Source organism: Oryctolagus cuniculus, chromosome 7 (assembly GCF_051225735.1).
Source record: "Oryctolagus cuniculus isolate XC-2025 breed Fujian yellow rabbit chromosome 7, ASM5122573v1, whole genome shotgun sequence".
NCBI lineage: Eukaryota > Metazoa > Chordata > Mammalia > Lagomorpha > Leporidae > Oryctolagus > Oryctolagus cuniculus.
The window spans coordinates 91,512,736-91,528,675 of record NC_142873.1 but is presented as its reverse complement, the minus strand read 5'-3'; the positions used below and the strand labels follow the sequence as shown (position 1 = coordinate 91,528,675).

At 36.1% G+C, this 15,940-nt stretch overlaps 1 long non-coding RNA gene across 3 annotated transcripts in view; it reads right to left on the bottom strand.

Annotated features, from left to right (window-relative positions):
- Positions 1-11,975, bottom strand: part of LOC127493433 (uncharacterized) — a 50,918-nt gene extending 38,943 nt beyond the window's left edge. For 2 of the 3 annotated variants that reach the window (XR_016237246.1, XR_016237244.1), the window contains exon 1: positions 11,757-11,975. This is a non-coding gene — a long non-coding RNA (uncharacterized LOC127493433). The remainder of the gene's footprint in view (positions 1-11,756) is intronic. The other variant, XR_016237242.1, reaches the window with a different exon arrangement.
- Between the last annotated feature and the right edge of the window lie 3,965 nt (positions 11,976-15,940).

Below are 15,940 nucleotides of genomic sequence, written 5' to 3'. Positions count from 1 at the left end.
TCAGAATTTGAATACTTGTTTAAACAGTCTTTTGTGCTCCTTCATTAAATCCTGATTTAATGTCACTGCTTAAACCTAAGCTCTATAAATATTGACTCACTTTTGCCTCCACTTACAAGTTTTATCGGGTCTTTATAAAGTTTCTAGGACTTCTGTTGAACTGAACAGGTCCCATTACTAGGGTGCATGTATGAATTTCCTCTTTAACACCTTTTTGCTCTTCCTAATACTGAGTGACAGTATCAACTCTCAGACCAGCCTACTCGCCTTATGAAACCAGAAGCAATCATAGTGCCTCCCTTGTTTTTCATTTCCAAACTGTCTCTGGGCTGCATGTAATACGGACAAGTCCCATTACCGTATCCCCTCCTACTGTATCTGCTTTATACAGTAAATATTTCCTCTTTTTATGTCACCTGCATTTTTTTTTGAAGAGCCTTTTAATTTTCTTTATATTTAAACAAAATCTGATATGATGAATGAAGAAACACTGAGCTAACTTTAGTCTGAGATAGATTGTAAATATCACTAAATATCTCAGCATACTTGCAATTCAAATAATTCCTTTTTGTCAATAACTCTTGTGAAATTTTTGGAAGTGTCATTTATTCAAAAGAAATTCAAGTTAAATAAAAATATATTTGTAGTTCATCTAATAAATACCCACCAGGTTCAGTGTAGAATGTAGAGTGAAAGCAATGAGTAAGACACATTACAGAATGAAAGAAATCTGTACTAATTAATGTGATAAATGAATATATGTTGTGTGTCTGTTTTGTGCTTACTTGTGTATGTATTCATGAAAGATGCCTGAATTAAGAGACTATGAATCTTGTGTAATTGGCTATGGGATATTGAGTACAGCATTTAACCTCTCTAGGCTTTGGTTTTCTCACCTCTAATAAAAAGGGAATAGAACAGAAATAATCCTCACAAATCTTGAATTTGCAGTCATAAATATAAGGGATTCCAGACAGAGTTGAGAAAAGAGAACCAAGCAGTATGCTGTTCACTACATAACAGCCCATATTTCAATTAAAAAGAAGAAAATAAAAATAAATTGAACATATATCATCAACATTATGAAGATAAAGGAAAAGTAAATTATTCAGTGTCTTCTGCTTTCAAATTCAGATGAAAAGGTTACCATATAAATAGATAGCTAAAAATCTGGTGACCCTTGGTCAGACAGACCTGACCTCCTAGATTAAATCTGCTTGGCCAAATAAGAATTTTTTAAAATTTAATTCCTTTAGGTAGAGTATCCATTTTCTGGATTCCTGTACTCTCCAGCAAGCTATCTGCTCTGTTCACTTTAGTAGCCTACATGACTGTACCATGATTTGAGTTTGAGATGCATGATTAATAAAATTCTGGTTAGAAAGATTTTAATTTTCTTGACAGCATAAACATTGTAAGAGCTCGTTAAAGAAAATGAGCGCGTTATTTTCCCTAGAATATTTCAAATAAGGTTAGGTTCTAAATTGAAAAACAGTTGCCAGAAGGAAAAATTATCAAATTAATGCTTTAAAGTTTCACATTATTATTCCATAATAAACACTACAATTCATGTTTATTTAAATCATCAAGATTTGTTTCATGGGCAATTTCAATACCCTCCACTTTACTGAGTGACAGTTCAAGAAGTGATTATAGTGGAAGCTAATGCAAAATCGTACTACTCACTTTGTATGTAAGAAGTTACATTCAAAACAAGTTAGTCCATTGCAATTGTGATGTTCAGAACAACCATGATCTTTGATGTTATAAAACAAGATATGAATTTATGTTCTATGTATTCAGTTTCACGAACTGTCTTCAAAGCATTTTCTGTTATATTGTTTCTTTACTTTGAAGTAGTGTGTGACCCACATGAAGTAATTATTAGCATGGCAAGTATCCAGATTGCTAGGTATTGAAAACTGAAACCTCATACATGAGGAGAATGGTCTCTAAGCACCTTTATTATTCACATTAGAATCAATGATATGCTGTTTAGCTACTGTGGTTTAAAAAATCATCTGGTTTGTTCTGTTTTGAACAAAGACACTCATTTTTTTTTCTCCCTACTTTTTCCCTTACTACAACAGAGTTTTTGTTAAGATCATGTCAACACAGCCTTTATAAATTCATTACAGAAGTAGATAGCAAGCCAGCTAAAGATTTAGGGATGGGGACTTTAAATGGAGTGGGATTTACAGGTGGCTGGGAGGGGAGAATGCTGCAGTATTGAAGTGTCAACAAAGATCACTAATGATTACTTTAGCTAAGAGGGAATAAGACCCAGTGAAGTCTTTGTCCAAATCTTGTAAGTGATATTTACAACGTTCCAGAGTTTTATTTGAAAATTGAAAGATGAATTACAGAAAAAAAGCACAAAATTTTTGTGCCTGGCATAATTTCTTTAGATTCATTACAACTCTTATTTTGTAAGCATATATATATATATATGCAAATCTTTCTGCGCAATATTACAGTGACACAATTCAAACACAGTGTGAAGAAAGTAAGTATGTAAGACCATACCAGATGTCTTTGGTCAAATAAACTGCATTTAAAAATTATCTTTGTTTTTTGCAAAGATATAATAATAAAGACTTCATTGATAATTCAGTAGCACAGCTTCTGCCAGTGCTGTTGTTCTCCCCATGTTTGTAAGTCCTTTGCAGAAGTACACAACTGATTTCTGTCATGCTGAAAGAAAACTACTCTGGGGTAACGAATAGATAACTGTCACACTAAAAAAAAAACTTTGGCATTTTTAATAGTTTTGAGAAAAGTAATTTTAGATAAATTAACTCCTATAATTACACTTAAAATATTCCCCTGAATCTCAATAAAATACCTAATTCTACAAACATCTGTTTTTATGATAATTGCTGTTTATTCTAGAAAATTTTAAGACATATCTTTGGATATTTTTACTTATTATTATTGTCTTAGTTAACTACACTTCCCAGGGAGTCTAGATCTCAAGTCATTTATTAGCTTATTTTTGCCTGCTTAAATTACATATTTTTTCAATGCAGCATATGTGAAAATTTTTTAAGTTTCTAAAAATGCTGAACCTGGAAGGTAAAATATGGTTCCTCAATGGAATAGTTTTTATAAATGTACACATATAAATTTTAATGAGTAGTTAAAATACCAACACATTTAAGGCCTGAATGGAATATTAATTTATTTTCTGTCTGAAAATACCACCACCAAGAATAAATGCATGCTTCATTCATTTATTATATGTATTTTCACCCAACATACATCACTGAATAAATTTTTAATTTCATTTCATTATAAATAATATGGGGTGATAAACATGGGGAGATAGGTATTGTCAAAACAAATTATTTTTAATTTTTATTCTGTAGATTAAGCAACAAATTAAAAACATAAATTTTATAATGTTCCCAATTGCTTACACAGAAATGTTATAATATGAAAGTGGTTTGGACTAGAAGTACTACTGAGAAAGTATCATTTAGTCAGGTGGATTCTTAGGATAATTTTAAATGGGCTACTTTCTTCTATACATTTTTTAAAGATTTATTTATTTATTTGAAAGGGTTAGACAGAGAGAGAAGGAGAGGCAGAGAGAGAGAGAGAGAGAGAGAGAGGTCTTCCATCCGCTGGCTCACTCCCCAGTTGGCCGCAATGGCCAGAGCTGCACCGATCCAAGACCAGGAGCCAGGAGTTTCCTCTGGGTCTTTCCCTGCAGGTGTAGGGGTCTAAGGGTTTGGGCCATCTTCTACTGTTTTCCCAGGCCATAGCAGAGAGCTGGATAGGAAGTGGAGCAGCCAGGACTCAAACCGGCACCCATATGGGATGCCGGCACTGGAGGCGGTAACTTTACATGCTATGCCATAGCACTGACACTGCCCCATATGTTGAACACAGAAGAATGACTTTGCGACCCAGAACAAAATCTGAATATCAATCCTATACGTTACATCATAGGTCAGACTAAACCAAAAGTATATAGCATCTTTGTTGCAGCCACATTGAAGACTCCATTGTAGAACTAGAGGTACAACTTAATTCCACTTGACAAATGTGTGCTAAGATTTTTATATGGACAAATTAAGGAAATTTTTGAGATATTTCAGAACATGTTATAGGTGGATTGGTTTCTACCTGAGTGGGACAGAAAACAAAAGGTTTACTCATTTTCTGTGGTTTCCGAGGTGATTATCTGGCCATATTTTCCAATATTCCCAGCTGTAGAGTCACCCAGAATAACCTACTTCCTTCTCTTCGAATTATGTTTGAGTCGTTTTAAAGAAATTATTTATTTATTTATTGAAGGGCAGGCAGCAAGAATGAGACAGAGAGAGCTCATCAATCAGATGTTTCACTCCCAAAATGTCTTCAATAATCAGGTTTGAACAGGCTGATATCAGGAGCCCAGATCTCAACCTAGTTCTCCCATTTGGGTAGCAGGGACCCAAGTATTTGAGCCATCACTTGATGCCTCTCAGGTATCAGCAAGGCACTGGAACTGGAAATGAAGCCAGGATTTGAACCAGGCACTCCAATATGGAATGTATGTGTCTCAAATGACAGCTTAACTGCTGTGCCCAAAGCCCACTCCGACACATGTCTAAAGGCAGATATATTAAATAAATCCCACGCAGTCTTTTGTTCCCAGATATTCCTGAACTTCTGCCACTTGAAACATTAAAAACAATCCCAATCCAAAATAATGTTATAAATCATATTCAGAAATAATTTGGTAAAGTGGCTTTCACAAAATAGATGACTAATCAGCTTTTTTCCAAACAGCTATCCCAACTGCCTGTTTCATTAATAACTAATACATCAATTTCAGATTTAAGCACCCCTGCTCCTATCAAACTATTTATAATTTCTGCAATAGACTTTCTCCTCACCTAGTCTCTGTCATGTTACTTCTTCTACCTAAAATTTTCTCCTACCTCCATACCTTCCAAAATCTAGTTATCCACATTCATGAAGAATTCTTATCTTTTATGCCAGACCTTCCTTATCATTGATGAGAGATCTTTGTCTAAGGCTACACTTGCACTTAGCCTTTCTTTTCTGAGTCCAAGATGCAGATCTGATTACATCATTACATTTGACCTACTTTATAGGTTTCACATTAAGTTGCTTTTCCTATTTTTGAAGACAAATTATGTTCCCAACTTCAGTTTGTGACAATTAATGAAGATAGAAGTATAAAACTTTAAATCAGATAAAATATATTATATAGAGAATTAATGTAGGGTGAAATTAGCAGTGAATGAGTTGATACTCTTCTGTATGAGGTGGTCACAGCTGACCGTGCAATGAGTGTCCCATAGGATGTTCCCCAGAATCTCTACCTCCTAGCAGTCACGCCCTTACAAAATAGCCCTCCTGGAACGTGCACTGGGTTTATTGACTCACTTAAAATGAACAGAGTGCAGCAGAAGTGGTATCATATCTTAGATTAGGCTACACAACGACTCTGTCTCTGTTTCAGGCTTCCTCTCTTCATTTGTTATTCTCAGCCAGGGTAGATGGTTATGAAAAATTACCCAGGAAAATGGCCTAATGCCTTTGAACAACACCAACTGAGCACTTGAAGTCCGACAAAATCATGTAAGTGAACTTTTAAGAGGGACAAGCATTGAGAAGACTATATACCTCACTGACAACCTGGTTTTCTTCTTGAGAAATACTGAGCTAGAGTCACCCAGTTAACTGTACCTGGATCCCTGATCCAGAGCAAGTAGAGATCATGAGTAGTTAAAGTTGCTATGTTGTTGAGGATTTATTACTAATTCATATTTGGGTGCCTGGAGTTGAAATAACACCATAATAAATATCAAAAGTACTGAACTAGTCTTGGACTGTGCAGTAAACTTCGAGAAAGGTTGTATTCTTATTTTTATTTTTTAGAAGGGTTTCAATGACACCTTTAACACATTGTTCAGAGAATTTTGGACAATGAGGGCACTGTGAGTGAGAGAATTTACCCCAAAGTGAAAAACATCTTGAAAACTCAGGGAAGGAGGCTATTTGTTGCATATCAGCAGACTATTGAGCAGCACTAGTGTGGGAAATTATATGAAGTGTCAAAAGTGTGCCTGAAGAACAAGGTGATGATGCTAAGAAGATTTCAAAACAATGTTGAGGCCAGCGCCGCGGCTCACTAGGCTAATCCTCCGCCTTGTGGTGCCGGCACACCGGGTTCTAGTCCCGGTCGGGGTGCCGGATTCTGTCCCGGTTGCCCCTCTTCCAGGCCAGCTCTCTGCTATGGCCCGGGAGTGCAGTGGAGGATGGCCCAAGTGTTTGGGTCCTGCACCCCATGGGAGACCAGGATAAGCATCTGGCTCCTGGCTTCGGATCAGTGCGGTGCACTGGCCGCAGCAGCCATTGGAGGGTGAACCAATGGAAAAGGAAGACCTTTCTCTCTGTCTCTCTCTCTCACTGTCCACTCTGCCTGTAAAAAAAAAAAAAAAATTATGCATCGGATTCTGTCCCGGTTGCCCCTCTTCCAGGCCAGCTCTCTGCTGTGACCAGGGGGTGCAGTGGAGGATGGCCCAAGTACTTGGGCCCTGCACCCCATGGGAGACCAGGAGAAGTACCTGGCTCCTGGCTTCGGATCAGCGCAGTGCGCCGGCCGCAGCGCGCTGGCCACGGCGGCCATTGGAGGGTGACCCAACGGCAAAGGAAGACCTTTCTCTCTGTATCTCTCTCTCTCACTGTCCACTCTGCCTGTCAAAAAAAATGTTGACTATGTCACTTTATTTCTTCCTGCTGCTTATAGTAAAATGCAAGTTGAGAGAAATCCAATTAGAAGGCAGAACTGATGAACAAAAACACATCAGCCTTTGATGGTTTGGAAGAACCTCAGCCTCTCCTTGCAGCAAAAAATGCTAAAAATTAAAAACAAAGAAAGAAATGGCTTCTAAGCAAACATCAATTTCATTGCTGTGCTGATCATGGTCTAAACATGAAGCTGATGCTGTGCCATACTTGTCAGGACCTCAGAAAGATTCAAAGTTTTGTCTCAGAGGACTATCCAGTCTCACAGAAGGTCCTTTTTCAGAATAAAGTTTTCCTTCAGATTCTCTGAATTAAGTAGTAGTAGAGTCATTAAGAAGCTTCAGAACATTGTTTCATGGTCGTCTTAGGAAGCCACCGAGGAAGATAAAGAACTTCTTAACAGAGATACAGAGATATTGCTTTCACATAAACTCAAATGACATACACAGCTGGCCTGCAAAGTTTCTTAGAGAATTGTACCTGCAGAAAACCTACTAACCCAGAGTGAAAGAACAAAAGCTAGAACAAAAACTGAACAGGTAGTTATGCCCCCACAATTCTACCAGAAGGTAATGCGATGAGAAAGCCCATGGGCTGAGAACACACGTTACCTTTCACAAAAAAGAATCAACACTCAGGTAGAACCAGAGGCCTAAAGGGTGGAACTCAGAGCCTGAAGAATGCTTAGGACTTGTAGCTAATTAATGGATGTCTGCCATTTTGCTGACTGACTTTCAGAATTGCTATGGACCAATCATTTTTTTGTGCCTCATTGTTTAAGATGAATATCTGGGATGCTTATCCCGTCATTGTCATTTAAATGTGTGCATTTTGGGTAGGCTGGAAAGAAATTTATCTTCAGTTTCAGAGTTTTAAAGATCAAGGGGAACCATATGAAACGAGCCATACCTAAGAAAGCTGTCCTTGAGAAGCTTCATCCCCATCCAAACCTCCTGATTTAGATGATGAAGTTTTGGATTTTGAGTTTTTGCCTGGATAGGATTACATTTTTGTGTATCTTGCAATAGGATGCATTTTTCATATGGAATGACCATGACTCACTGGAGGCTTCAGGACAGACTGCCATGGACAACCTCCAAAATACTTGATACCCACTTTCTGTCAAAACTTTACGAAATCCCTGCTCCTTTTTCTTTAAGATTTATTTGAGAGACTGAGTGACAGAGAGAAAGAGAGGGGGATGAGAAAGAGAGATCTCCCCTTCTTCTGGTTTACGCCCTAAATGGCTACAGTAGCTAGGTCTGGGATAGGCTAAAACCAGAAGCCACAGACTTTATTCTGGTCTTCCAGTTGGGTAGCAGGGACACAAGCACTTGGATTATGTTCTGCTGCCTTCTCAGGAACATTCACAGGACGTTGTATCAGGAACAGAGCAGACTGAAATCAAAGCAGTGCTCCAATATGGGATGCCTGCTTAGCAAACAGCACCCCAATCGACTGTACCACAGTGCTGGCCCCAGTCGCTGCTCCTTGAGTTAGGGTTAAATTTATTGACCAGCTTATAATGAATAGAATTTAGCAGGAAAGGGATTTATGTTCAAAAGTTGCACTTTTGAGAAGATGGACTTGGTAAGCTGGGAGAGCGAGAGGAAAGAGAATAGTTAATATACGGACACTTTCTAAAGCTGCTGCATTAGTCCTGGAGAGAATACTGAGATCGTTTAGTGGAGCGTTGGCAAAGGTAGGGGAAGATTTGAAATAGATTTTTGAGGTCATGCCAAGAAGATTTGCTGATAAAATGGATGAGCAGAATGAGTATATTAGATTGTTGGCTAGAGATGTTAGATGGAGAATGCATTTTATCGTATATACTTAATAAAATTTTAAGTACTTTATGGCTGAAAATTTTGTATTATATTTCTTTCAAACTTCCGTAATTTCCAATATAGAGTGTCTTGTTGAATATACAGTAATACTTGTATATGGATTAAATAAATCTTATTTATTTTGATGATCCCAGTTTTTTGCCAATGTCTTTCCTCAGCTCCTATGAGTTGATATTTTTCTCAATAAGTGGAAAGAAGCAGTTTTAAAACAGAGCAATTCCTTAACACTTTCAGAAATGGAGGAAATTGAAAAGTAAACAGGGATATATTAGCATTTGAAGGCAACTAAAGGAGAAGCTAAGTGAGTATTGCCTTCCTCCCATGGGAAGTCTGATTAGCCCTATGCTGTCAGGATAACAATTCCATAAGAATTCCAGGTGTTATACAAGAACCTGGACAAAATGAGTTCATAAGGTCCCCCAAAGTGTTATTGACTTTGTCTTTATAATCTCCAGGTAGTCCACTTTCTTCCCCGTGAGTCTCTTCAACTATTTTCAATCAAACAAAGGGTCTGTATTTTATATCCTTCAGAAATTTCCACTTAAATCCATATGTGACATTTGCCCCTAATGCTAATTAGCATGAACATTTCAGCATGGACTATAGGAGAGGAAAACATATGCTACTGTGCTGTTGGAGCACTCACTCAGAAGCTTTCAAAGACGCCAGTAGAATTTACATATGCCACCCTTTTTGGTTGAACTTGAGTATTTTCAGGTGTCTCTATTTCATTTGGTGTCATCTCTTCACAGTAATCATCATTCAGTTGCTTCCCATGGAGCCTTAGACTGTGGGTGAGAGGATGATTCAGTTTGGTTGTTTTCCTTGGATTCTGAAACTGTCAAAATCAGAAGTAAGCTTTTTGTTTTCTTTCTCTTTTTTATAAGTCTCCAAAATTTAATGTTTATTTGTTAAGAAAGTATCACTTGAAACTTGTAATGTATCTCTTCAATATAACAACACAGGACAATATCAAGCATCTTTAAGAAAATAACAAAATTATTAACCAAGGATGACTTTGTCTTCTTATTGAAATTTAGTGATTAACTAAATTTCTCAATTAAGTCTTTAAATGTGCAGCATGTGTCCAAAGAGAAATCCCTTTGATTGTCATTTAAAATGTCATTCAGTCTTCTTTTCAACATTTTATTAAACTAATGGAATGGGATCCAGCAAAAAAGTTAGAGCTGATTTTTTTGTTAATTATATTTCCATTATCAAAATAGTTTTAAAAATTCAAGAACTTTAGAAAACTAGTACTGGTATCAACAAGAATAAAACTACTGAAAAACATTGAATTCAAAGTTGAGATCAACATTGTAATAATTTGTGTAAGAAATATTTCTGATGCCATAAACAAGAGTGTCAAATTGTTAAGTCAACAACAGGAGTCACTGTGTACTTACTCCTTATGTGGGATCTCTGTCCTAAATGTGTTGTCCAATGTGAATTAATGCTATAACTAGTACTGAAACAGTATTTTACACTTTATGTTCTGTGTGGGTGCAAACTGATGAAATCTTTACTAAATATATACTAAATTGATCTTCTGTATATAAAGATAATTGAAAATGAATCTTGATGTGAAAGGAAGGGGAGAGGGAGCAGGAGATGTGAGGGGTGCAGGTAGGAAGGAAGTTATGGGGGGGAAAAGCCATTGTAATCCATAAGTCGTACTTTGGAAATTTATATTTACTAAATAAAAGTTAAAAAAAATATTTTTGTATGGTAAAGGTGAGGTACTTACAATGATTTTTACATACTGTATCTTCACATAATGTAGCATTCACCAAGATAGAATTTAAAATTTGATTTTTCTGTTCACTGTCAATGAATTTAATGATTGTAACCATTCCTTTCTAATTCATTAACTTCTTCATTCAATAAGCATTTTGGAACATTCATATTATTTAAATTTTGAAATAATATATAAAACAATTTATGAATAAATATGATATGTAATTACATAACAAGAAAGGTTAGAAAATCGTAAGTTTTCAATAAAAGTGACATGATATAGTGTTGAACTACAGAAAATGGAGAGAAGCTGCTTATGGATTAAATAGGACACTGATTAATCAGGAGAGCTAAATTCAGATGGTAGGCATTTTCTTCTTGCTATTATCAACTTATAATCTTCATGTTTCTTAAAGAGTATAGAATTAATTTCAACATAGCAAAAAATTAATAAGTATATCATATGATTTTTTAAAAAAAAAAAGACCCATGCTATTCATTTTTATTGAACACCAGAAATTTTCCCAATCTGCATTCTTTTTACTTTTCAAACCTCGGTGGTGGTTCTATTCATCGCTCTTACCATTGTTGTTGAAATTGTACTGAAGATAGTGTGCCCAGATTATTCTGTTCTCAAAGTTAATTAAATGTTATTTCCTAAGCTTTTATTATTAGATCTTATTTCCAAGTGTTTAATCTATGAAATCTTAGTTACCAAAATCTCTTTGTCTTTAAACTTTCAAATATCTTACTACAATCAGTTGTTTAATTCTCATCTCCAGTAGAAAATATATCACAAGGATTGTATTTCACCTGTATAAATTTTCATAGAAAGGTCATCTAATGAACTCCAGCTTGTTTTGACACATGTTCATTTTTAGATCATAAAGACCTCTTTTATTTCATGATACTTTATCATATTTCTCATTATTTCAGTGAAAACAGGTGAACAAGAAGCATAGTGCATGTTGCTTTACTATCATCAGATATTATTTTCATCTTTTTTTCTGTACCTCATACATAATTAAGGTTTTCTCTCTAAATTAAAACATTTTAAATATGTCAAACTCTGTTTAAAAATTATGACAAAACATGTTTTATATTTTGCAAATCTAATATATTAGAGCATGTAAAATATTCACCTGCAATTTTATGGCAGTCGATTAAAAATTAAAATCTAATAAAGCTTTTAATAAGTACTTGTTAGCTTTTGTAATCAAACAATTAAAAAACAATAAGATGCATTTACCTTAAAATTGCATCCGTATTATTATTGATTCGTTAGTTAAAATATTCCTTTACTTGAACTATGTATGATTCACTTCCAAAATCACTGAACTATGATTGCTTGCTACCAAAAATAAACCCTCTACATGTTTCTTAAGGAAGATTCCGTTGATGTACCTGAATGATAGACTCCACAAGGAAATGTTCGGCAAATTCTGCATGTTCTTTAGCTCCCTCTAGGAGATCTATAATTTGAATAGCAAAAGTTCCAAGAAATTGTGGACTGAAGAAACTTGTTTGGCTTTCTTTCACACACCAATCTCAAATTACTTTGAAGGTAGAATACTGTTTTCATTCCCTGCTGTGCCCATATGGGAAATGCTGAACTAACAGGCCACCAGACATATGAGTACACTCATTCCTTGCACGCAAGCTACATGAAGTAGAGAGAACTAATTTTCAGAGTAATTACTTTAAACAACTGATGTTTTGGTCAGAAAATATGTAACCTCAAATATTTTATGATATTATGATATAAATAGTAAATGTATTTGAATAGTAAAACATTTAATATGTTTAGAGAAATAATGTTGGAGATTTAAGATTTGGCTGGTAATCCTTTCTAGGCTGGCCAGTCTTTTGTCATTTGACCTCAAACATTATGAATAAGCCATGACACAAACATTTCTACTGGGATACTAGAAGAAGGACAACATTTTTCTAGCAGTCCTGTGTCTTGGAGTAGTCTGAAAAGAGTATTTTCCAGGGTGCATGAAATCTAAATTTTCACAAAATCCAGGAACTGCAGATCAGCTAACAACATTGTATGAAGTGCTAAACTGATAAAAATCTTATTCAGAATTGGAGATAATAACAATAATTGCTACCATTTATTCCTTGTTAACCATGTGCCAGACAACATTTCAACCAGGTACCGATCAAGGGGAAAATTAGAAACTTTTACCTGAGCTGATATTGATAAAGTGCCATACTGCGTCTGCTTCATGCAGTCAAAACCATGGTCCTTATTTGTAACTAGTGTTCCAAAATGATAATCTTACCATAGAGAAAATTATAACTATTAAGAATCTCAGCACCTGGTATACATGAAGATACAATGGATTGGAATGGAGGAAAGAAATGATAACAATTTTTATACAGTTTTTTTTTTCCTACCTTAAAACACATACTATGTAGCTTTGATAGACTGCATTTTGTTATAATAGAGAAATAGTACCAAGTGTCACAATAGCATCATGGGAATTATAGAGGATTTATCTCCTTTACTCCCTGCCAAAAACCCAATTTGAAGTCTTTCTCTTTCTTGAACTAATAGGTAAAGGAAACTTCCTCTGGGGTATCTTATTATATCCTCCATCTACTCCCATTTGGATCTCTAACCATTTGTTATATTTGCCCATTGCTAATGGGATTTCTTTCAGAAAATTTCCTGAAATAGAGTTGGTTCAGAAATGCTACAATTTCATTGCTATCAAAGTTATTTTAAAGTTTCTTTTTTAACCTTTACCATATCAGTTATGAAAGACCAAAGTCTTGCTTTATGAAAAAGCACTATCTATGTGAGATCCCAGTATCAGGGAAAACAATTATACATTTAATATTTTAATATAATTTTCCAAATATCATTTAATTTATGTTGGATTCTTTCTTAATGTCATTTGGAGAGTAACACATAGGCTTCCTTGAGATTAAGTTTTAAACTTGAATTTTTAAATATATTAACTATTAGCTCATTTAACAAGAGATAAACACTAACTAATTACGAGGTCTATGGTCTAGTTTTATGGCCTGAACAAATCTCGATTTTAAGCTCAACACTTTTTAATAGGGTAGACAAAGATAACCCATTTATGCTCTTTAAGTTTCAGTTCTCTCATTTGTAAAATTAAGGTATTACTTATCATGCATATCTGAGAGTTGAGAGTTGATGTGAAGATTGATTTGATAGGGCTTGGTGAATTATCAGTGCTTTCTTTGTAAACTCAAAAGAGCTCTATGCAAAGATGCTGGTTAAAATTCATGGTTGTGTTTCTCCCTGTAATGAATTTTAAGGATAATAACAGTAGGAAGATGGAAAGGATTTTTTAAAAAATATGTTTGAGTCTCAGGAATGACAATAGAGAGTTCACATGTTTTATATGATGTATTTAAAAGAAAAGCAGTCCTAGATTTTTTTTGAAATACCCAAAAGCAATAAGGGTTTGAGAATTAATTTAATAATTGACATTTATGCTTTGATGGTATGTGTCTTTTTAAAGATTTAAATGCAAAATTTAAATATCCCGATATGAATAGATGAGAAAGGAATGTGCAAAGCTATTTTTGTCTGAAGTCTTTTTTTAGTAAAACAAATCTAAGTGCTCCAGAACTCTTGTTTTCTTTAAGTTTTATTTATCATTTATTCATTTGAAAAGGCAAAGTGACAGAGGGGGGAAAAACAGTGAGAATCTGCCATTTGCTATTTCAATCCCCAAGTGCCAACTATAGCTAGAATTGGGAAGTCCATCAGAGTCTCTCACACAGATAGCATGGATCTAAATCTGTATCCTTGGGCCATTTTCCTTTGGTTCTCAGGGTGTGCAATGGGAGAAACATGGATTGGACATGGTAGTGGAACTCCATCCCAAGCATTTGATATGAAATGCAGGCATCCCAATCATTGCCTTACGTTACTGCACCACAGCACCCACACCAATCTCTGGAGCATAAGGACACTAATTCTATCAGAGCAGGACTCCACTTTTATGACCTGACACCCTTAGTTACGTCCATAGTGGTTTTATCTCTAAATAGGGCTTTCAAATGTGAATTGGAAGAAATGCATTCAATTCCTAATGGATGGAAATTCAAAACCAACTCTTCTTTTTCCTTTACATGTATTCATTTGTTCTTGTATACATACAGGCGGTCAATCAAAACTCACTATTTTCTATCAGCTTTGCTAGATTCTAGGGACAAAACAAGAGAGCAAGTCATGGATCCTCAAGGAATCCATCTTCAGGGATTATGATTTATACATAAAAAAGGTGGAAGCTATGAAAATTGTCACCTTTGTGAAAGCACAATACAGCTCATCGATGCCTTCTATCATGAGAGAGAATTCAATCTGTCACAGAAGGACTTGCAAAATTAATGCAGTCTTTTACATCTAGGCAATATAATGTAATACAGACCCTCTTGTCTGAAAAAAAAATAAAATCAGAAAAAATATTAAAAATATGTGACTTGATAGCCATGCAAGACCATGATTCCAGAGCAATGGGAACAAGTCAGTTGAGCCTCAACACAAGGGTGTTGAGGCCATGGCATAGAGGAGAAACTGATGCAGAGCTGGGAAGGTTTCTGGGTTATATAACTGGTGCTAAAGTCTTTATTTATTTATTTATTTATTTTTTTAACAGGCAGAGTGGACAGTGAGAGAGAGAGACAGAGAGAAAGGTCTTCCTTTTGCCGTTGGTTCACCCTCCAATGGCCGCCGTGGCCGGCGCGCTGCGGCCGGCGCACCGCGCTGATCCGATGGCAGGAGCCAGGAGCCAGGTGCTTTTCCTGGTCTCCCATGGGGTGCAGGGCCCAAGGACTTGGGCCATCCTCCACTGCACTCCCGGGCCACAGCAGAGAGCTGGCCTGGAAGAGGGGCAACCGGGACAGAATCCAGCGCCCCGACCGGGACTAGAACCCGGTGTGCCGGCGCCGCTAGGCGGAGGATTAGCCTAGTGAGCCGCGGCGCCGGCAGGTGCTAAAGTCTTAACAATGGAGCTGGAGATGACCAGACTGAAGGTCATCTTTTCACTGAAGGTGAAAGAATTTCACAAGGACCATTGCCAGAGAAGTGCAGGATGCCTACCTTGTGTATCCAGCAGAGTGCAACTTGACTCATGTGTGTGAAGGAGTGATCCAGGATTGAAGGAAAGCACCCCAAAAGGATAAAATGGAACACATCCAGTGCCCCAACAGGGCACTGGGAAGAAAACCTGCATCCACCAGGGAATCAGGAAAGCCTCACAGTGCACCAAGAATTATGGAGAAGACTCAGCAGCAGGCACATTTAATGCACAGCAGTGGATGTAATTTGTTCTAGGAGATGGGTCAAACCTAACACATCATAAAAGCACTTAAATTAAAATTCAAGATGGTTTTAGGATGCAAAAATATCCAGTAGCCAAAAAAGTGCAATTCGTTATAACTATGATACAAGGAAACATTACCAAACATGCAAAACAGGAAAATATGATACTTCTTTAATGAGGAAAAAAATCAATCAACCAAACCTGATCTGAAAGAAACACAGTTATTAGAATTAGTAGACCAGGGAATCAAGATAGTTATTTTTTTGCATTCTA